The 22,702-nt window shown below is 36.5% G+C and overlaps 1 protein-coding gene across 1 annotated transcript in view; it reads left to right on the top strand.

Annotated features, from left to right (window-relative positions):
* Positions 1–22,702, top strand: part of Xirp2 (xin actin binding repeat containing 2) — a 77,033-nt gene that overhangs the window by 33,172 nt on the left and 21,159 nt on the right. The gene's annotated exons all lie outside the window — the stretch shown is intronic.

Here is a 22,702-nt window from a genome sequence, read left to right as displayed (position 1 = left end):
GAGAGAAAGGAAGAAAGGTAAAAGAAAAAAGCATAGCTAGGAATGTAGTTCAGTACAAAGGCCCTGAGGGTTCACTCTTCAGTACCACAGACACACAAACACTTCTTAAAACTCTAGGGGTATATCTCAGTGATAGAATTTTTGCCAAACATGTGTGAGACATTGGATTTGATCCCCAGTACCTGAAAAATTGTTATTTTTAAAAATTTTAGAAAATTGTCCTTAATGTATATCCATGTATTGATTTATATACTTGGAACATTCTGCTATATGAGCTATGTTGGAATATGCCCCTCTGAGGTTCTCTTGTGTTTCACATAAATGACAATTAAATAGCGTAGGGTAGTCACCATGTACACAAATGTTGAAAGCAGAGCTTACATTGAGCTTTGCTTCTAGGTTATAATTCTTGGCAAACTATGTGCTGATTGTTTTACACTGATTAAATGTGAATCTGTTTGTTGTGGGAGTTTTTTTATTTTCTTTAAATTCATCAAAAATTGAGTACTGGAACCCAGATGTTATATAAAACTACATGATGCAACTTCTAAAAGTTATATAAAATTATCCTTTTTCATGACTTCATTATCATATATCACCAAATATTTTCATGAGATATAATGATTTTTGAATGTGAGATGCTAAGTAATAAAACTCAGCAGATGGAGCTTGATACTTGGAAAAAATGTAATTGCACCGGAACTTGATATAGTTAGGACTATGTTTTTCTATGAAAAAAGGAAGTAACTCAGATATGAAATTTTGTGTGGGAAATAAAAGTGTACTTAATCTTTTAAAATTCACAAGACATAGAGAGTTGCCTGTTTTTAAATGAAGCTTCTGGGCATTATGGGTGACAAGGGAGAAGGCAAGTACTTCGAGTAAAATGATTAAAAATTTCATATGTGAACTATGATTTGTTTTCCTGTTCTACTTTTTTGAAAAGTAAAAAATGTGCTATATAGCTAGCTCAATAAACTTCTGGCAGTACTTCCTCATGTTGCCCGAAGAAATATAACATACATAAGAAATTTAAATTGTTCATACCCCTAATCTACTGTAAATGTTGCTGTGAATTAATTATACATGTATGTGTTTACTTGAAATTGATAAACAATACAAAATAAAACTATGGTGTTACTTTAAGTAAATTCTACATAGAAGTATCAAAAATGTTTTTGTGGCCCCTTTACTGTACAGGGGAGCAGTTTGGACTTGGGATTTTTAGATCTGAGTTCAGACACCATCTGTACCGCCTATCTGCTGAGTGACATAGCCCGAGAGCCAGCTTCATGGTTGTGGGACTTTTTTGAAGTTACGTAGGATCCTCACTCTCAGAAGGACTTTGACTTAGTTTAACACTGTTATCTCCATCTGGAATCCTCAGTAACGTTTAAACAAAGGACCCCACCATTTCATTTTTTGCTGGGTCTGGCAAATTATGTAGCCAATACTACATGGACCAAATCCCTGACTCCCTCAAGCCTTAGTTTCAGAAGAGTGAGGTAGGGAACCCTATGAGTGATTTACCTGTCTCATGAAGTTATTGTGGAGATGCCAGGTGTGATCAAAACATATGGTGAATGTTTACACTTTTAAACATCTATTGCAGTAACTGATGCATTGCCATTAAACGCCTCAAAATACTCCCTCTCACTAGGAACACAATCATCCCATAATTTTTGCTGCTTTCTGAAGTAGTTCTGAAGTTCTCTTTAGTGACGGTCCTGAATGCAGCTGCTAAGTACCATCCGCTGCACAGGCAGGCTCATCAATTAGCACAGTATGTCCTCATCTGCTTTATTCATTGGGTCTGGTACTGTGTGTCTTTGGCCCTTCCCCAAAGTTGAAGTGAACAAGAAAGGTAAAAGTTTTGACTGAATTCGGGCCATTGAGGTAGCCACAATAGCACAACTCAAGACACTCACAAAAGATACTTACCAGAACTGCTTCAGAAAGTGGCATGAAAGATGGGTTAAGTGTGTTTGAAGCAAGGGGTAGTATTCTGTGAGTGACTAATGGTACTGTGTCTTTTATTCGAATAAACATGTTTAATTTAACCCTTTACCATATATTTTGATCACACGCCATATAATATGACAAAGAGCAATTTATGTGAAAATATCTTATTATCTAAGCAACTTTGTATCACCTAAATCATATTTCTTCTTCTTGACTTCTCAATCTCACCTCCTCTGGGTTGGCTCCATCCTCACTCAAATTTCCTCTAGACTCAGAATTCTTTTCCCAGTACATATCCATACAGCAGTTAATGGGCTCTGAATGAAGCACAGGTGTCCATTGTTGAACAAATTGCTGCACCTGGATGGTGCTAATTGGCTTAGACCCCTGTACCTTGTTTACCTAAGTCGAAATTCTCACTGTGTGGCTATCAAAAAAGAATATATGCTAGGGGAAATGAACTCAAAGATATACAATTCTCCAATAGTAAGTCCTTGAAAATTTAGTTCATTATAAGGTGTAAAACCCATAGAGAATGTGATATACCAATGTATATGAAAAAAATTAAAATGCGTGACTCTGGAATTGTGTGACTGCTCTGAAGTCCCCTTTTCCATCTTCACATGTGAGAGTAATACCTGATATTCCCTGAGAAGTAAATAATCTTAAATGATATACAATACAATAAAATATAACATGAAAGAATTTCAAGTATGAATAAATTAATAATTTCTATTTAATTAAAGCCCATTTTATGCAGAAAACTGTGGGAAAATTTAAGAAAAATGTTATTTTCTACTTTCTAAAGGAAATTTCATAATCACTAGATATGCAAGATAAATGCCAAGTTTCACTGTAGAGAGGAAAGTGTAAAAAATTGTAGTTTAGATATTCACTTAAACTTTTAAAGCTGTCTAAATGCATTCTAAAAACTCCTTTATCTGCAGGGAATAAGAACATTATGTTTGCTACCAGACAGGTGAATTTTGTGTTTACTAAGATGCTGTCGACTATGGCAGTATTATCAGTATACTTACTGAAAGTACTTGCGCTCTATCTCTCCTAAGTCTTCCCCTGGCCAAATATGTTGAATTGGAGGTCAAGTCTGAGATAAGACAAAGAATATTTGTTTTAGATGTCTGACAATATTTGATGTCACATTTAATAATAATTTTATTAAATATAATATGTCCAATGCTCTTTGTTTCTTTGTAATATATTATACTCAGACATTTGAGGGTAATTAGCTATTTGGTAGCAGTTTGTCTGGAAGATCAGCAATCCTCTAAATAAGGTTTGAAAATCAAGCTATCTTTGAGATTAAAAGCCCCTTCTGTTTGCCAATGGATCAGGATGTTTTATACCTAGTGAAAAAGCTGTTCTAAAATAGAAAAGAAAGGGAGCTATAAAATATAGGAACATTCATTTAGACATTTAGAAACATTAATTCCAGACATTTTAAAGAGGATCGTGTGCCATTTATACATTCTGGACTTGCCGAGCTTTATGGTTCTGGCTGTTTAACAATTAGCAGTATCTCTGCTGGCCTGTGGAGCCTTGTTATGAAAATTAGAAAAGGGAAGCATTGTAGGTCCCTTGAGGACGAGAGGAGGTGGTGGGCGAATTCTAGTTCTGAAACAACAGGTGGGCAATCTTGATTAGCTTTTCCCTCCTGGCTAGTACTAACAGTCTTTAACATCACCCATTTGACTTTCTTTCTCAAAACAGCCATTATTGCTTCTAACAAATATGAACAGCACCCAACTCTCTTTGTGTGATTATATCTCTTGGCGTGTCTTCTGCTGATATTTCAATTTCAACCAACATCTCAGTGTTCTTTCATTTTGTCTTGGTGTGGAGTCCCAGCATTCTATTCCAGTAAAAATCAGTAAGCCATTAATACCAGAATGCAAGGGAACACTTAGGAGGAATATTTTTGTTCATTTGCTAAAACAGACTCCCTCTGGGAGAATCATTCTGAATAATCTATCTCCTCAACTTCAAGAGAGTGTTCTAAAATATACTGGCACAGATATTAGAATAAATGTGTTATGGAGGTGAAATTGTCATTGTCTCTCCCTTAATTTTGTTTCTTGTGTCCATTTTATGATCTCTGCCATTTCTAGAAATCTGAGGGGTTTTCTGATTTGGCAAATTTATTAATATATAATTTTCATGCCATAAAATACACCCACTTTATAAATACAACTCACTGACTCCTAAGTGCACCTGCAGAGGTGGGCAGTGTCACCACAACCTACTTTTAAAATACTCCCCCAAAGAAACATTAGACCCATTAGCAGTCTGGGACTTTCTTTGTGTTGTTTTCTTAAAGTCAGGATTTGACTTTATCTTCTTGTGTGCAGGTCCTCTTCATTTCCTTTCCCTAACTTTTATGCAGTACTGAGGAGCCCTTGCCATATTAATTGTGAAGTCCTGGAAGCCTCTTCTTTTCTGAAGTTGCTTAGTTTTTTTCTTTTTAAGTGGCTTAAGTAGGAAAGAGCAGATAGGACTCCAAATATTTTGGAAGTGATCAGTGCAAGTCAGCCCTTAAGTAATTGTTTTCATGTGAAATCTTTGCACCGCATCCATGGCAAATATCAAAAGCATTCTTGACCTTCAACCTTCTGCCAACTCTGATGTACTGGATGACAATATATATCTTTCCACCTGCATCTGCTGCTACAAAAATACTAATGTAAATATTCAAACTGTGGAAGATTGCATGGATTTAGAACACTCTCTGGACAATTTTAGGTTGATACAAAATATTTTTGACAGCTTCTGATAGATATTATCTGACATCTGTATGCTTTTGCCTCTTTAAAGGTGACCTATAATTATTTTCCAGCAAACTAAATATACTTTGATAAGCTAAATGTCCACATTGCAAAGTATGTCTAATATATGACTCCAACCAGCCTTTAGCTTTTAACATATATGTAATTTCTCAAGGTCACATAAGTTTCTGTTAACAGCTCTGACATGACTAGATCTTTTTCAAAACACAAAGTTATAATTAAGGATATGTCAAACTATATTTTAATTATGTGCTCTATTTTAAAATGAGTGCTATAACTTAAAGTAACAACACTCCAAATGAAGCAGTCTGGAGTAATAACCCGTGGATGCAGAATCCGAAGGCCTGGGCTATAAATCTTTGGAGCTGGCCTCCCACCTTAGTCTGTTTTGTGCTGTTACAAGAAAATAATGTAAGCCAGATGACTTATAATTTATAAATTTATAATTTATAATGAACATAACTATTGGCTCATAGCTCTGGAAGCTGAGAGGTATAATACCAAGGTTCTGGCATTTGGAAGGGGTCTCCTCTCCACACCATAACATGGCAGAATGCAAGATTATAAGAGAGGAGAGAGAGAAGCAAAATCAGACACAATAATTTTGCACTTGTGAAGATGAAGCCTAAAAGCTCCTTCGAAACCCCTTCTCCCAATACTACCATCATGGCAATTAAATTTTGATATAAGACTTAGAAGGGACAAATGTTCAAACTAGAAGACTGCTGAATCTTTTCCATAAAATGAGGATAAAATACCAGGGTCATTTTAAGAAAGTAAAAACAATACAGTTCATGAAAAACTCTTAGTGTAATGTCTGACTTATATTCGCTGCTGAGTCAGTGCTGGCCATTGACATTGCTAGGACTGCCATGAAAACTAAGAGAGGACACGATCGAGTGGCAATTTGTCTTGAAATAAAATGCTTCATATAAACACTCTACATGTGTGCAAAAAGACCAAGAAGGACTACATTTTTCTGCACTTCACACCTTAGCATTTTAAAAAGGTCTATTTTTCTCTGGGACACAAGTTCTGCAATTCTTTATAATAATTAGAAATTAGCTTAAAATAAGCATTCCTGTATATGCTTTGGACATGTTTTGCTCTATAATAATTAGAAATTAGTTTAAAATCAGTATTCCTTTATATGCTTTAGACATATGTTTTGTTGGAGTCATTGGGTATCTAGTGAATATTTTTTAAATATGCAATAGCATGGCTTTTAAGGAAAGACTGCTTAACCTCATCTCTGAGAAATGAGACAACCCGGATGTCTCCAAAGGCCAGGGAGAGGAACACACACAAAATATAATCTGCTGGAATACATTGCCTTTCCATCATGCCACAACAAGTGCAAGTTTGTTTCTTAAGTGGAAGCAAATGACAAGTGCAACATTTGCTTCTAGAGGCTATTTTATTCATAGTATAGTGACAAGATATTCTGAGGAAAAATACTATAATTAATATATAAATTCAATGCAGCAAAGAGAAAAAGCTATACAACTTGAATAAATGAGCAAACATAGGAAGAGTTGCGTGGGGTGTTGCTGATTTTCTATTTCTACTAGGACTAAAACCAGTGTACTCTGTATTGTGGAGTCTCAGCATGTTTTAGTTGATGTATGGAAGGGAAAGAAAATAATTTGTAAGGGGAAGGAAGCATCTGCTGACATTTTATGCTTTGTGCAGTCAGAACAATGTAGATAGATATATTTCTACAATTATCTTAATAACATATGGCTAGCGTTTGTTCAATATACAAGGCTATTATGCACAAATACTAAGATATAAGAGCCTCTATTTTTGAGAGAGCTGTTTCTTTAAGTTGAAACCAATGAGTGAACCTTCCTGACCTTTCTCCAGAAAGGCTAGAGAATGCACTCAAACCTTCCACTGGCTGAATGATGACAACAGAGTCTCTCCTTGGTATCCTCAGGGACACAGAAACAGCACAACCCTTGTCCTCAGAAGGCATATAAATAAGGTTCATAGATGGATGAGATGGAACAGGTTTACTCTGTTAAAAATTAAAACACTAACAACAAATCTTCCACTATTTGTTCTTGCAAATTCAGTTCTTTAAACAGTTTATCCTCTATCGCTCTTTCTCGGTGCCTGTGGCTGAATGGACTTTGGTGATGAAAAGAACACAAAAAATGAACTTTTTAATCTGATTCCGAATCAGCAGACCAAGAGTTCACTACATAAAACACAATGGCCTTAACTAATTATCATCAGTAATATACATGTGGCCAGACCAGCAGGAGCTGCTTCATGCCAAATGCACAGTTATTAACTGATCACCTGGGTCCTGACTGTGCCATACAGCAAACTGGCTTTGCTCCACATCAGGAATTCAGTTGTCCTTTTAGTATAGAAAGAAGCAGTGAATTCTGACTGTGTTGTGGATTTATATATTCATGTTTCAGTTGATCTTGTTACTCTACTCTTGCATTCAGAACCATCTCTGCCGCGCCCATGACTGCCCACTTCATCACTATGAGTCTGTGTCCGTGGCCCTCCTGCCTTGCCACATTGCAGCTGGCTTTGTCTTGTTGCTCAATCTATATTTGCGTCTCTTCTTTCCACTCACAACCACCTTCTTATCCTTTGCAAGTCGTGGTGGAACCACATACTGTTTTCGTAGGAGCTGAGTCCACAGAATTTGTATTCTGTGACAAATGTCCTTATTCAAGTTGTGAAGCAAATTAACTACATTTAAAACTGCCTACTCCAACAGCGGGGAAAATAAAAGCAAAAACACAACCCAAACTACATGAGAATTTGCCTTTCTCAAGAAAGTAGAAAGCCCTTCTCTGTAAGCCCCAAGCACCACTAATCCTTCTCTTGTTCCTTTAGACTGCTTGAGAGTAATCTATCTAGAAATGCACCCCGCACATCTTAGGAAGCCCTTCCACTTCTGCTCCAGCTTCCTCTGGTTGAGCTCTAGAGGTGTAGTGGTGATTTTCAGTGAGTCTTCTGTCTGCTACTTTTCTCAGGCCCTGAACTGGGCTTGTTTAGAGATTAATTTACCTCTACTTGGACTGTATTAGGATTTAAAGTTAAATCATTCTCCCTGTTGGGCTGTGGCATGGAATCTCAGTGGGACCTCTGGGCATTTAAACTCTCTTCACCTGTACTTATACACCAGAAATCTTCACCTGTACTGATACACTGGGCAGCTCAGCTAGTTCTGATTGAGTTATTCTGGGGTACGGCCAGGGATTACGGAATTTTATAACTCTCCAGGTGATTCTACTGTTCAGCAATGAATATCACAGCACAAATCTGAGTCAAGATTTGTTATCTCAGAGTGATCCACTCCCCCTCTTAGTTCTGATAAGTGAGTCTTTTGCCCACCTCCCCCTGTCCTTCCAAGCACAAGCCATTGTGTTTGTGCAATCATTTCTCTAGAGAAGCCAACTGCCATCAAATAAAGGAACAGGAGATGTGTAGAACAAAAAGAAAGCAGGGTCTTAATGAATTCATGGTGAGAATGGTAAATATCAATCAGCCAAACAACCACTTAAGGCTTCCTCCGCAATCACAGTTAACATTTTTGTTGATGGTAGACCATATAGAAATGATGAGTCTGTGTATATAGACGTTATATTAGAATATTAAAAACAAATAATGGAATCACAGAAATCAACCAAAAAATCTATTAAATATTAAAAATGAGCTATACAATTAGAATAAAAGAAATTAATAATTATATCATTTTATTACATTGGTACACTATTAAAAGTAGGGTTCATTGTCAATACTGTAACCTTTGATTAAAATTCTATTTTCATAGAATTATATAATCTATACCCTTAATGGTATTTATGTATCAATAACATTATTTTGTGAAAGACAGAGAACGTTATTTAGTTGTAAAGGGGGAAACCTTATGAAATAATGTAAGAAGGATGCTCAGAATCATTTGGCTCTTTACATAACTTAGCCAATGTTCAGGCTTTCCCTGGAATACAAGGTGTGCTCATAAAATATAATAAGACTGTCTTCTCAGATCCACTAACATCAATCACATTACTTTATAGCCACACACCGTAACTCTCAACTTCTGCTGTCCCCAAATGAAGTTGATGGTAATTGCCAACTGTCTGCTGAAGCACAACCATAAAGTTTCAGTTGTGGCCCCTTTGTAATTTTACATTCAACTTCTTGCTTCAGAAACTATAGGCATAAGTGTCCAGCAGGAGCAAAAAGGGTTCACAGGCCATTCTACCACATCATTATAAAGGGAAACATTTTCCGGCCACAGTGTGAGACCTGCAGAAGGTCAGCATGGGTCTTTTGTAGAAATTTCATCTTTGTGAAATGCTGCAGTCTGTACAGTGTCCGTTCCTTTACTGTTTTTAGAAAAAGAAAAAAAAATAAGTGAACTAATTTTCCTGATAGCCTCAATGGATTTAGGAGCATTAGTATATGAAAAGTTCCCTCTCCCTTTTGATCAAGAAGTCAAGGCCTCAGGGAATGGTACAAATACTCATAATTAAGACTGAGTTGTAAGCAGATTCAAGTGCTTCAAAAAATCCTCTTCTAGCTGCTTTTCTTCCTATGACTTATCTTACTCATTCTTCAAAATAGAAGTTGTGCTAACAGCGTTGGTGTTCCACTACTACACTTTCTCTTGTTCTGAATGGCATTGTGGGTTTGCTGTTTCTATAGACCTATTTGTTCTTATAGAACACATTTTCAATTTCATTTAGAGAAGAAAAGGGCACTTACATTTATACCCTTCATTCCTTTAAAGTAAAATGAAGTGGGATGGCTTTAGGAAAGGAGAGGTGTACACATTACAAGGCCCCAAGTCATAGAGGGAGTTACACCTGAATCCTTCCCCAAAGGCAAAATATCTCACCAAACAGTTCCTCCATGTTTAAATAGATGATCTCAAGAAGTATTTGATGCTGACAGAGATGTAAAATACAAACTTTTGGACATGAAATTTTGTGTCAGGTACAAGGAGGGAACATTTTGGAAAGGTTGAAATAGAAGAAACATTTGTATTTTTTCCTTCTGTCTGAAGGCTCATGTTAAAATAAAAACAGGAATTGTATTTTGTATAATTACATTGAACATAATTCTGAAGTTTGGACATCATACTTACCAATATACTAATAAAATTAATTGTGTTTTCATATGTTTATAATGGAAAGGGAAGTTACAGAATTTTTGGTTCTTAGATGCTTATTTTGAGAAACAAGGAAAAATCTAACAAAAGAAACCATTAACAATATAGAATCACCATGCTTACAAAACTTAGAGAAATCTGTGAAATGTGTGGTTCCATATAGTTACTTTTATAAAAATAGATCTACAATAAGTACCTGACATCACAGGATATTATTAGTTCTTTCTGATTCTGGGTCTCTATTTCTCAAAATAAATTCATTTTCATAGATCTTTGAAAATGACTGGATTGAGTCAAGCTTGTCTATTCTTCAGGATGTTCATCTAGGATGTAATTTGCATAATTACAAACAAATTATCACGCTAAAAATCTGAAAGAGGAGAGGGCTGAGAAAAGAAAGTGACACTAAGAGGTTCTGTCCTTAGAATTACACTGTTGGAGAAAAGTGCTTTAGAAAGTCTTCATTTTTCTCCACCTTCTTCACAAATCTTCACATCACAGACCAAGGGGTAAATTTACATCTTCTAACAACTTATTCTCCATTCCTCTCTTCCAAGTGATCTACTAAACTTAGTAAGAAGTGAATTGTTCATCTCTTTAAGAATAAGGAAATGAGAGGAAACTAGTTCATTCCCCACCCTATCAGAAAACAGGAGATTTTATTTATTCATATATATATATATATATATATATCAGCTACTGGATCCAAATCAACAGGCAGAGCCCAGAGCTAAGACCTCCTCTGACTTCTCTTATCCTTGGGTAAATAACTACTAGCACCCTCTATAGACATGGGTACATCTCGCTATAGCACTGGAAACTGATTTCATTGTCCATGGAGTACCAATTACAGTAATCTAATGTGGCAGTCCAACATATTGTAATATTTAGAAATATTTGGGGGAGATTTTTAGAGTTTCCGTGAAGTCAGTACTTTAGGCTGGAGTTCAATTCATGAGCCCCTCTTCATGAATATTTTGCACCATCATTCTAAAAGTTAAGCAAATGGAATCCCCCCTAAGTATATTTCTTTCTTTTCTTTCCTTTGATCAAAAAGGCTTATCACTTTTCCCCTCGAGTTGTTTTCCCACTTTTCCTCTTAATACAGGCCTTTCCTTACTATACAGGAATGAAAATAATAGGTAAGCATATGTTATGTTTATCTTTCAAGTATATCACAAGATTCATATTCAGTACTTTTACTGCTTTTAACTATTAAAAATTTTAGTTCAACATATCTAGCTAACGGGAATCCACTGAATGTATTGCAATCATGGTATAATTTGGTATTGAATTAAATTTTGCACAATATTCTTCTTTCTTCAAATCATCTTTATTAGTACGTTTGTAGTACATAATGTCTGCGTTCCTTGTGAGAAGTTGGTACGTGTGCATAAAACATCTTCATTCTTTTTTTCAGCTCCTTTTCCTCCTTTCTCTCCCCCTTCTCTCACTTTCTTGATCTTCTAGTCTTCCTCCTTGAGTGCACTCAATTTTTAGAAATCTGCAGTGATAGAATCTTTTTAAAAATCGATAGCAGTCAATGTATTGGGCCTTGTATATTCCTTGATACTTATCAACATACAATCAACAGTAGCTGTTTCTACCTCTTTCATTGTTTTCCCAACCTCCATCCTCTATACCTGACGATTCTGAGTAAGACTGAACTAGTTAGGATTTATTTGCCTGATTTTTTCATTTCAGTTGATGCCAAACCCCCACCATAACCCAACAGTCTTGTCTTTACCGTAATTCCTTTCCACTCCTCAAGTTCTTGTAGGCACATTCACCAGTACAAGCAGACCTATCCTCTTAGTTTTCTCCATCTTTTCCTCATTTTAAAGAAAACCAAAGCACTCAAGCTGATTCATTTCTATTTGTAATTAACATTTGCCCTGACGTGCTGTGTTTACACAGATGACCTTGCAATGCTTCGACCAGATTCAAATCTATTTTCTTCATAGTTGTCTGGATTTCATATAAGGACTTAAAATCTCATTCCTCCCAGGGAAAAAGCCTTGTGGTCAAGAAGACTAAGAGAGTCAGTGAAAGAAACAGGCACATTTAAGTAATAGGAAATCTTCATGACACTCTGCTGGCAAATTGTGCTGTCTCAGGTTCTTCCTGCATGTCCTGGAAAAGTCACACACACACAAAAAGAAAAATATATAAGCCAAAATTGGACTGGAAGTGTGATGTGCACTGCATTCTTTACCAACAAAAATGGTGACACTGCATTTCTTGTGTTTTAAACTGTCTTCCTTTCAATTAAAAAAAAAAAACCTCAGTGTACTTGAATAACACTTTCTCAGCAACAGTACTGAGGAACTCCTTTTCTTTCCTTTTTCTTTTTTAGTCTTAACGTCCTTCTACTCCAGCACCCAACAAGGTAGAACTATTCATCATGAGGAGAAGCTACAAATATTATACGTGCTGTTTCCCAGCCTTCTTGTTATCTAGCATCTAGACCTGTGAACCAAAAACTTCACTGGCCAAGCACCTTCATCTGAAACTCTCCATAAGAAACTAGGCACATGAGAAACAAAAGAAATTTTGATGATGGGTGGTGATAGGAGAGTAGCTACCTCTAGTTTTAATAAATAACTATTCTGGAAGAACAGACAGCATATGTTACCAATGGCATGGGCAGTGCATGTGTCTGGGGCCCAGTGGCAGCAGCAAGGTGTATCCCCAGATGGTTCTGCCACTCTACTCTCCACTGTTACTCCAACCCCTCCCAATCCTATTCCTGAATATTCCTTGGGGTACACTCCGCATCCCTGACACTCAGTGTCACTTTAATGAATACCCTTTCCTGTTCATATCAGTCAATGCAAAAACTAGGAATTGTAACTGATTTAAAAATAAATAATCTGTAAATGGTAACTTTTTATTGTCAAGATGAGAGTCATAAAACAATGCCTTTTATGAGAGGAGTAGAGCAAGCTTGTGTAATAGTAGATCAAAGACCATAGAAGGAGTGTTGAGGAGATCACAAACTCAGTCTCTAGCAATCTTCAGAGAACCTTTCCTGTCCAGGGATCTGAATGATTTGGAAGGATCATAATATGTACAGGTTCCTTTTTCCCTCTTTCTCTTTGGGTAAACCTTCTCTTTCAAATATTTATCTGGTGGACCAAGAAAAATATGTATTGGGAATTGCTACTTCTTTAGATTATAGACAACTGTCATGCAATTTTCTGGTAAAATCCATTGCCACATCTGCAATCTACTTTTATTCAACCTTCTTTTTGGGGGGAAAGGGGCTTGTTTGCTAATAAATCCTAAATTAGTAGAAATATGTGTGACACAAGGGTGCAATAAACAAGCAAAGATAGTAAACACTAATGTAGCACTGATGAGTCAGTTTTTCACATATATTAACCCATTTCTCCCTCACAATAACCTTCTAAAATAGGCACTATTGTTTTTTTCTTTTATAAATGAAAACCAAACACATGGAACACAAAGTAACCCTTCCCAGAAAAGTAGGCAAATGTGATACTAAGCCAGGAAGGCTTTTTCCAGACCTATCCCTTATATTTACTTGTGTTTTTATTCATCTGATAATCAGTAAGTACCCATTAGATGCCAGGCACAAAAATTTAATAATGAATATGACATTATTTTGCCCTGAAGCAGCTTATTCTATCAGAAAGACAAACACATAACAAATAATTACATGTGCAGTATGGGAGAAGCTGCAACAGAAAATACAAATGAGGCTTGCTGGGAAATAAGGAAGTTGTGATAAACTTTAGTCTGAATGAAAGATGGTCCACAAGGACATTTTAGGGCAGAGAATACTTCAGCTGAGACTTGAAATAATTTCTCATGTACACGGACTGTTGGAGTTTAGAGAAAGGACAAGTTGTACAGAAGGTAAAAAAGTATGAGATACTTGTGAATATAATGAAGAATAATTGGGGCATGAAGGTGGAAATGTAGGCAAAGGCCATATAACAGAATAAATTATATGCCATGTTAAAGAATTTTTACCTTATTCACAGATGACCAAGAGCTATTCAAGAAATTTAAACAGGGGAGAAAGATGAATAGATATACCTTTAAGAAACATTATTCTGACTGTATGAGATTGATATAGAGGATATTAAGGTTAGATAGAACAAGATAAATTATCAGACTACTGAAATAGTCCAGATTAAATGTAAGAGAAATTAAGTGGGTCAGAAGTTCTAGGATAAAGAGAGTACTGTAGCTAAATAGACAGTATAGGCATAACTTTGAAATTAGTTGGCTATCGCCAAGTGATAGCTAGAATGCTATTTCTCTGACTTAATTTGTGCTAATTTACACAAAGTTTATTAATTTTACCTATTTTATAGACTACTTTCTCTGTTTCTGCAAAATTTTTTCTGTAATTTCACCATTCTTAAAGCTTCAGCTTCTTTTGTTAAACATTTATGCTTATATCGTAGTTCATCTTTGATTTTAAGGTATTTTGTATCTGTGTTGAATAGAACTATATATATATATAAAGATGTCTTTAGCATACAACTGTATAAAATCCTAGAAAACATCCTAAAAAACATATTTCATTGAACATTGTTTTTTATGTAAGTTGCTTTTTTAGTTTGTCAAATACTGTTATTTATGTAACTAATATTTTTGATCACCCTATTGAGAGTGCAACTTTTATATGTTCTTTTTATGAATCTTCAGCTGTTTTGGACTCTGAGATATGGCTCTATAAATAATAGCTTCAGAGAAAAAGAGGACAGGTTTCTTGTAGCCATGAAAGCTAACATTTCTTGTGTAGAATCTTTCCTTCTGAAAGGCAAATGTTTTTACTTTTCTTAGTTCTACTAAGTACTTTTTATTAAAAATTCCATTTGTTCTTTATAGCTAAAGATGACCAAAGGCTAATTGCAGAAATTTACCCAATAAACTTATATAATTCACAATGTGTATAGATTAAGAATTTTTTTCTCAAGAGAATATCAAACTGAGTCTTTTTATGTGCTTAAAATATGCCATTTTATGGCATATTTTATGTCATTTTTATGACACATATAAAATATGTCACTTTTATGACATATTTTATATATTGCATAAGTATGGAGTTAGATAGATGAAGACAAATTTACAGAAACATTGAAAGAATCGTAACAATGCTTATCATAATGCCATAGAGCTAGCTGATATTTGAGAACTCTTGATTGAATAAACAAATCTTTAGGTGAATGTAAGGTCACTCACATTTAAGCATGCAATGTTCTTAAAGGAATAAACAACTACTTTAATTTTTTAAAATGTTTCACATCATTAATCCCTTAAAATCCAACAATCCTGCCTATTTTAAGCTTCATTTTCCTAATTTAAGCAAGACTTACTGTGAGCCAAGTAAAACCAGAGGCTTTACTTCTGTATGTACAAAGTCACACAAAAAAATTGAGATTTAAAAATCCCTTCAGCCAGGCATAGTGGTGGATGCCTGTATTCCCAGAACTTGGAGGATTTTCAGGAGTTCATGGCCAACCTAGGCTACACAGTAAGTTCCGGGTCAGTTTGAACTACATAGCAAGTCCCTGTCTCAAACCACAACCGCTCCCTCAAAAAAAGTGCCTTGGTTTTTCTTTACCCTTAATGTTTTTTCCTTTCTTGTGAGAATTTAAAATGCTGATAAAACATTAGTTTTCGTTGTTTTCACAGTGTCCCAATTTAGCATTTTGATGTGATAGTAATTCTGCCGGGTTCCATTCCACTGCTGCTCACATGTGGCACTTGGAAGCTTGTCGCCAGCGCTCAGTGATCACGAACAATTCACTAACATAGGACATAAAACTAGGTTGCTTAGTTCCATGAATATCACTTTTTGAGAAATGGCTGTTTGAAAATATATTTTCCTCATTTGAAAGCTTTTCTACCTTCACATGGGTGTTTTTTCCTTTGTGTATTCATCGCTTTTTGGCTCCGATTTCTTCCTCTGTCTGGTGATGCTTAGGGTCACTGCCCTGCCAGCACTTTCCATGGATGTTCTGATCAATTGAGCTAGCATCAAGTAGCCTTTTTCTGAGTGCAACTTTCTAAAGTGACTGGCATGTTATTGTTACACACATCAGCTTCAATACCTAACAATTATGAAAATCCGCAGTCTTGAACATTGCCAGTCAAAATGCAAAATAATTGTAGGACTATATGGAAAGATCTAAAATCTCAATTTTTAAAGCAACTTAAAAATCAAGTAACTTTCATACTGTTGGGGAAAAGGTGATTATTTTTCCATGCATTCAGTCCTTGACATTTTATTAGGTCTGTGCTGTGTACTGGAAATCTACACATTGTGAACGGAGCCTACATTCAGTAAACTCGGAGTTCAGTTGAAGGAGCAACTCTTACTAGAAAATGATGACTACACATTGTGATAGGTAAAAATAGAGATATGTGTGCTGACAGTCACAGGAATAAGAAAAAAAGAAACAGAAACCTCCCAAAGAAGTGAGGAGATATTTCAAAGGGAAAATAAGTTTTGAACCTATATATGTGCGTATATAAATATAAAATAAAATATATACAACATAAAATATTGACGCACAAAACAAAGGGATGTCACATTGTGCATTGTAATTTTTAGTGTCCATTAAAAGGAAATAAAGAAAATTTAAAACAAAACCTTTTACATGTGAATATATATAAATCAGGACCAATACCATGTACCATCCCCCAATTTTATACCCATTTAAAAGAAAGATCTGATTATTTTCAAACTTTTAATCTATTAACATTTTTCCATATTTTTGCATTATGTCTGATTGACAAAAATGTAAATAACTTTAATATAAAGTTTAGTTTTATTAAAATTATATTAGCAATGGGGAAAAATGCTGAAATACTGACAGTATGAGTTTCTCATTTTCCCACTCTGCTGAGACAGCTATCATCTACTATTCTGCCTGTCTCTCTTCATGCATTTTTTAAACTCAGTATACTTCTAAGAATCACAATAATAGTAAGTCATCATTGTTTTGTAAGAATCATTTTCTTTGTACTCACTCATTGCATCCAAATAAGTATGGGTTTGCATTTTTACTCATAGCAACTTCCAATAATTTTGCTAGGATGCTAGCAATCACAAGCCAGTTAGGCAGAAAGTGTTTTACTGCACTAGAATAACCTTAGAAGTTGTGTATGTCAACAACAGATTTTTTCTGGTAATATATTTCGCTAATAAGTGACCTTATACCAGCTCAATGTAAACCATGCAAACATAACATTGTGTAGTATTGTGCTGCATTTTCTCATTTAGATTTCAGAGTTTCAGCATATGTGTTATTATCCTTTTGGTTGCTTCTTGAGAGGAAATAATGTCTAAGTGTGATTTAGCAATTTACCCAAGGTAACAGTTTACCTAGTACAGGAAAGAGTTAGTACTAATCCCTCAGACCTGGCTACTGGTTAATCCACCTGTGAAAAGCACTGTTGCAGCCTGGTCCATATTTGAATTTAATTTTCAGGAACTAATTTCATGTGAGTTTATGTGTAGTATTCTGACTGGAATTCTTCTTTACAGTTTATTTATTTAATTTGATTTCTACCCAAGTGTTACAATGATCCATCGTTTTCTATATCTCTTTTCTCTGTAGAAACAAAAAATGTCTCCTAGGAGAAGAAAATCAGATTTAAAATCCAAATTAAACTAGTTGCAAAATGGGAAACAGAATAAAAGATAGAAACAAAATCTGGGACAAGTTTAAGACAGATTTTATGTAAGTTACAGCAACCAGGGGGCAGTAAATTTGATGCATTGATGCTAGCGGACCAAACTAGTGTAGCAATTACAGTTCTATTTAGTAATAGTGCATAAATGCTGAAGTAGAAACTAACAACTATAAACAAAATTTATACACACTTGCACTGCTCCTGTGCCATCTCCGACAAGAGAATATATGTGGAGATGATAGGCATAAATTGTTTTTACATCAGTGGATACACACTAACTACAAAGTGTTTGCTCTAGAAAATGAAAATTTAAAATACACTTCAGAAATACACTTACTTATACTCTGCTACTCTAAATATTTTGCATTTGTGTTTCTCAGCAGAAGGATTCATGTCAATAACTACTCTCACAGTATGATAATTGGTAGCATGTGTCTGACATTGAAATTCTTCTGGATACCAGAAAGTTTGGTTTATGTTTTTTAGTAATGCCAAGTTGGTGTTAAATATTTGGCAACGAAGAAATGGTGACCTGGAAAGCGCCTGCCTCAGCTGAAGAGCCCAGCCATGTTGTCTCAGACAGTTACTGCTATGGTGAAACATGAAACCAGTATTGTCAGATCTTCAGTTTTTAAAAGGAGGCAGAAATAATGATTTTTATCCAGGTTAACTAACCCAAAACATTAAAATCACTGTGTGGGTCAAATAAAATATTTCAATTGGCCACAGCCATCAGTAGCATGTAGGTTTCCAGGCCAGATATGAGTCAGTAGAGGTCATCATGATACCTCTTAATAAATACCACTGTCAGTTCAATAGGTATTCCCTATTTCTCAGTAGCTACATAAGAAAGTTATGGAATATCCTCATTATATTTCTTCTGTTGGAAAGATTTGTCACTGACAAGTCAAGTTCTCACAAATTATACTTATTCTAGGTTTCATTAAGAATTAATAGTTTAAAAGTATTTAACACATTGCAAAAAAGACATTCATAATTTTATTTAATTGTCATGATGTGCCATTCTCACTTGATTATTCTTTACTAACACATGTTTTAAAATTAGATTTCAAAACTACTTTTTATTAGTTATATAGATATAAAGGTAAAAGTGTAGTTCCAACTTCACAGGTGTTCTTATAAAGAGATAACTGCTTATGCTTATTTTTGATAACACATTTAGCAGTTTATCAATTGCTTGGACATATCAATCTATCTCAAATTTATATCAGAATTATATTCTGTAGAGAAAGGGGCTGGATAAACAAAATTGTCAGGGCCCTCAACTTTCCAATTTTGTAGGGTCATTTGTCTAATTTAACAAAAGTAACCCCATGTATTTGGTCAGCTCATGATCTGTCAGTCCACGGCAGCTGGCTCCAGGGCTGACACATCATGGTGAACAGCATAACAGAGGAAAGTGCTCACTTCATGGCACACAGGAAGCAAAGAGCAACGGAAATGGAAGTATGCCCAAGGAGGTCTCAGGAACCATATAAGTCAAGACTATACCTCCATGACCTCATATTCTGTCCTGGCCCTACCTCTTAAAAGCCTATTCATTTGTCAACTTATAAATGGGTTGACTCTCACAATCCAACCAGAATACACTCACTTGCCCGGGAGTCCTTTTATCCAATCAAATTGACAATCAAGATTAACCAGCACATCCTATATATGAAGATAAGGGGATAACACTATCCTGACATGGTCCATTTAAAATGGGATACATTTACTATGGCTTATTTACATTTTATATTACATATGATCTTAGCCAAAAGGCCAAGAAGCAATGCTACTTAGAGTTTGCAATTGGTTATTTTTAGTGCATGTGTGTGGTATACCAGAGATTAAACCCAAGGTATTTTTACTAAGCTATGTGCACAGCCTTTTAATATTTTAAAAAATTTTTCCAGTACAGGGGATGGAACCTAGGTTCTCATTCAGTAAGTAGTGCTCTATAGCTGAGCTACACTCTCAGCCTGTTTTTGCTGTTGTTTTTGTTGTCTGTTGAATATCATCTCACTAAGTTCCTAAAGGGCCTAGGCTGTTGTCTTGCTTACTTTTCTCTCATTGCTGAAACAAAATACCTGATGCTCAAAATTAAGGAAGGAGAGGTTTTTTTAGCTCACAGTTTGTGGATGTTTCAGTCCATAATCAGCTGGCTCCAAGGCTGGGTAGCACATGACAGAGGGCAACACTTCATGACTATAGAAAAACAGCAAAAGCAGCAAGGAGCGGAAAGAGAGGAGCAAAGAGAGCAAGCCTCTTTCCCTCCCTTTCACTGTTGCAGGTTGCCTGGCCCAGGGCAGGTGTAGCACTCACACCCATAAACCCAGCACTGGACCATGAATCAATCAAAAACTCTAGAAGCCTGTGCCATGACTGCATGAGGCTTTTGGGTGACATCTAGAATCAAACCATAACATTCCACCCCTAGCCCCCAAAAGACTCATGCACAACCCTTTATGCAAAAGGCATTTTAATCCATCTCTAAGAGTGGCCAAAGTCCACAGTTTCAGCACTGTTAAAAAGTCCAAGTCCCAAGTCTCCTCCAAGATGTAAGGCAAACTCTTAGCTGTGAGCCCCTGTACAAATGAACAGTTAAACACTTCTAACATTCAATGGCACAAGATAAACATTACCACTGCAAAAGGTACAAACAGGGGGATACATAGCATTGGGACCAAAGCAAGTCTAAATTCCAGCAAGGCAAATATTAAGTCCTGTAGTTTCATGTGGAACATCCAAAGCAATCTGTGATAAATTGTGAACTCCAAAGGGCTTGTGTGACTCCACCCCTATGACACTTCTGGTGGCTACAGCTCCCAGGGCTTCTCTTTTAGGCCCACTTTGCTTCCTCTTTGCAGCTTTCCTCAGAGGATCCACATTCCTGGATTTTGCAAACTTCTGGGGTCTCCGTTGCACCTCTTTCTTCACACTCACAGCTTCATATACTGCCCTCTTGGGGGTACAATGCCTGGCTTCCCAGGCCTTGTACTAAAATCTGAGTGGTAGCCTTTTTAACCTCAAAATTCTTGCATTTTCCGTGCACCTACAACCAGGGCCATGTGGATGATGCCTAGGTCTGCTGCGAGTTGGAGCAGTAACCAGGCTTTCTCCACTCTCAGATGTAGGAGTTGAGTGCCTGGATAGCTGAGCGCTCTGAATCCACTTCAGAGGAACAAATTCTCTATGTGGCCACCATCTGGGGACTGGTGGCACCACCGCTGCCATTCTGGAGTGTGGTGCTCTGTGGCTTTCTTCTCAAAGAAAAGTCTTTCACCTTTGCAGTTTTGAGGCTGCAAAGGATGGAGACTTGCTCCTTCTTTTGATGCCCTGAGGCAATCTTTTCAATTCTCTTGTTCCTTCTCAGAAATCAAGACCCTCTCTGCTCTATTTTTATAGTCTTCAGGTTTACTGGATTGGCCCTTCTGGCCAAACTCACATTTTAAATCATCCTACTGGATTCTTTGCTTTTGATTCTCAACATAAATCTGGCTAAAAGCCCCAACAATAGCCATGCCACTGCCACAACATTCCAATGCCTCGAAATTTCTTTTGCCAGATTAATCAGTCTGCCACTCTTAATCTCAGGCTCAGACAAAGTCTCTGGATGCAAGCAAAATGCAGACAAACTTTGTGCCACACTGTAATACACATCATCTGGAGTCCAACAACCAATGCAGTCCTTCCCAGCAGAAACCTCCCAAACCCGGTCTTTACAGGCAGAATTTCTATCAGCCTTCTGCTCTTCTGAGCTCTGACCAGAATCTCCATACAGAGCATCCAAAGGCATTCTAGCACTTCTCTTTCAGCTGACATCTCCAGACCTTTCCAGTCTCTTCCCACAAGCCATTTCCAAAGGCTCTTGAACGACGTGGTCAGGTACAGTCACAGCAATGACCCCATGTCTCTAGTACCAAATACTGTCTTGGTAACTTTTCTCTTATTGCTGAAGCAAAATACCTGGTGCCCAAAATTAAGGAAGGAAAGGTTTATTTACCTCACAGTCTGTGGAGGTTTCAGTCCATAACCAGCTGGTTCCAAGGCAGTGTGGTACATGGCAGAGGACAACAGCTCATGACTGCAGAAAACAGCAACAGCTGCAGAGAGCAACTTCTTTCCCTCCCTGATAGTGTAGGCAGGTTGCCTGCCCCAGGGCAGGTGTAGCACTCACCCCCATAATCACAGCATTGGACCATGAGTCAATCAAAAACTCCAGAAGACTGCCCCATGACTCCATGAGGCCTTTTGGGGGACATGTAGACACAAACCATGACAGCTATGCTCTAACTTGCAGTGCTGCCTCAAACTCCTAGAGTGCTAAGATTATAGAAAAGCACCACTATACCTAGCTTAGTGTTATATATTTAATTCAGCTCTGGATATGTCATAATATTGGATGGCCAATTGGAAGAACAGAATACTTTCTGAAATATTAAAATGATGCTTATGAAAAATGTTTCTTTATGCTTAAGAATTTACACACTCTGCATTAGTGCTATTGTGGTGAGCATAGCTGCCTTCTAAGAATTTACATGTTCTTTTTGAGGGTTATCTTTCTCATAGTAAGTACCAAGTGCATTAGTAACATTTAGTGCTTACTGAGGGTAGGAAGAATAATGACCTCCAAATTATCTATGACCTAATCCCCAGAATTTATGAATATGTTAAATTATCTTACAAAGAAAAATTAATATTGCAGGTGGAATAAAGTGGCTCATCAACTGATTTTATGGCTGGGATATAATCCTGGATTGTCTGAGTTGCTCCAGTGTAATCACAAAGGTTCTTCAAATGGAAGAGGGAATCAGACAAATGACAGTGGGACAATATCTCAGTCTGAAAATGAGGGGGCCAGGAGTCTAGGAAGGGGAGCAGCCAAGGGTTACCAAAGCCAAGGGAATGGGTTCTCCCTAAGATCCTCAGAATAAAACACGTAGCCTTCTGACACCAATCAGCACTCAAGGGCAGCCATTTGGGGTTACTGAACTACGGAAGTGTAAAATAAGATTATGCAGTTTCAAGCAACTAAATTAGGAGTCTTTTGTCATGGCAACCCAGCAAACTGAGGAAGCTTTTTTTCCCCAGAAGTTTTTGTCACTGAAAT

This window comes from Chinchilla lanigera, unplaced genomic scaffold (genome assembly GCF_000276665.1).
Source record: "Chinchilla lanigera isolate Chin_1 unplaced genomic scaffold, ChiLan1.0 scaffold00048, whole genome shotgun sequence".
Lineage (NCBI taxonomy): Eukaryota > Metazoa > Chordata > Mammalia > Rodentia > Chinchillidae > Chinchilla > Chinchilla lanigera.
Note: the sequence above shows the minus strand (reverse complement) of the source record. Positions and strands in the feature narration are given on the sequence as shown.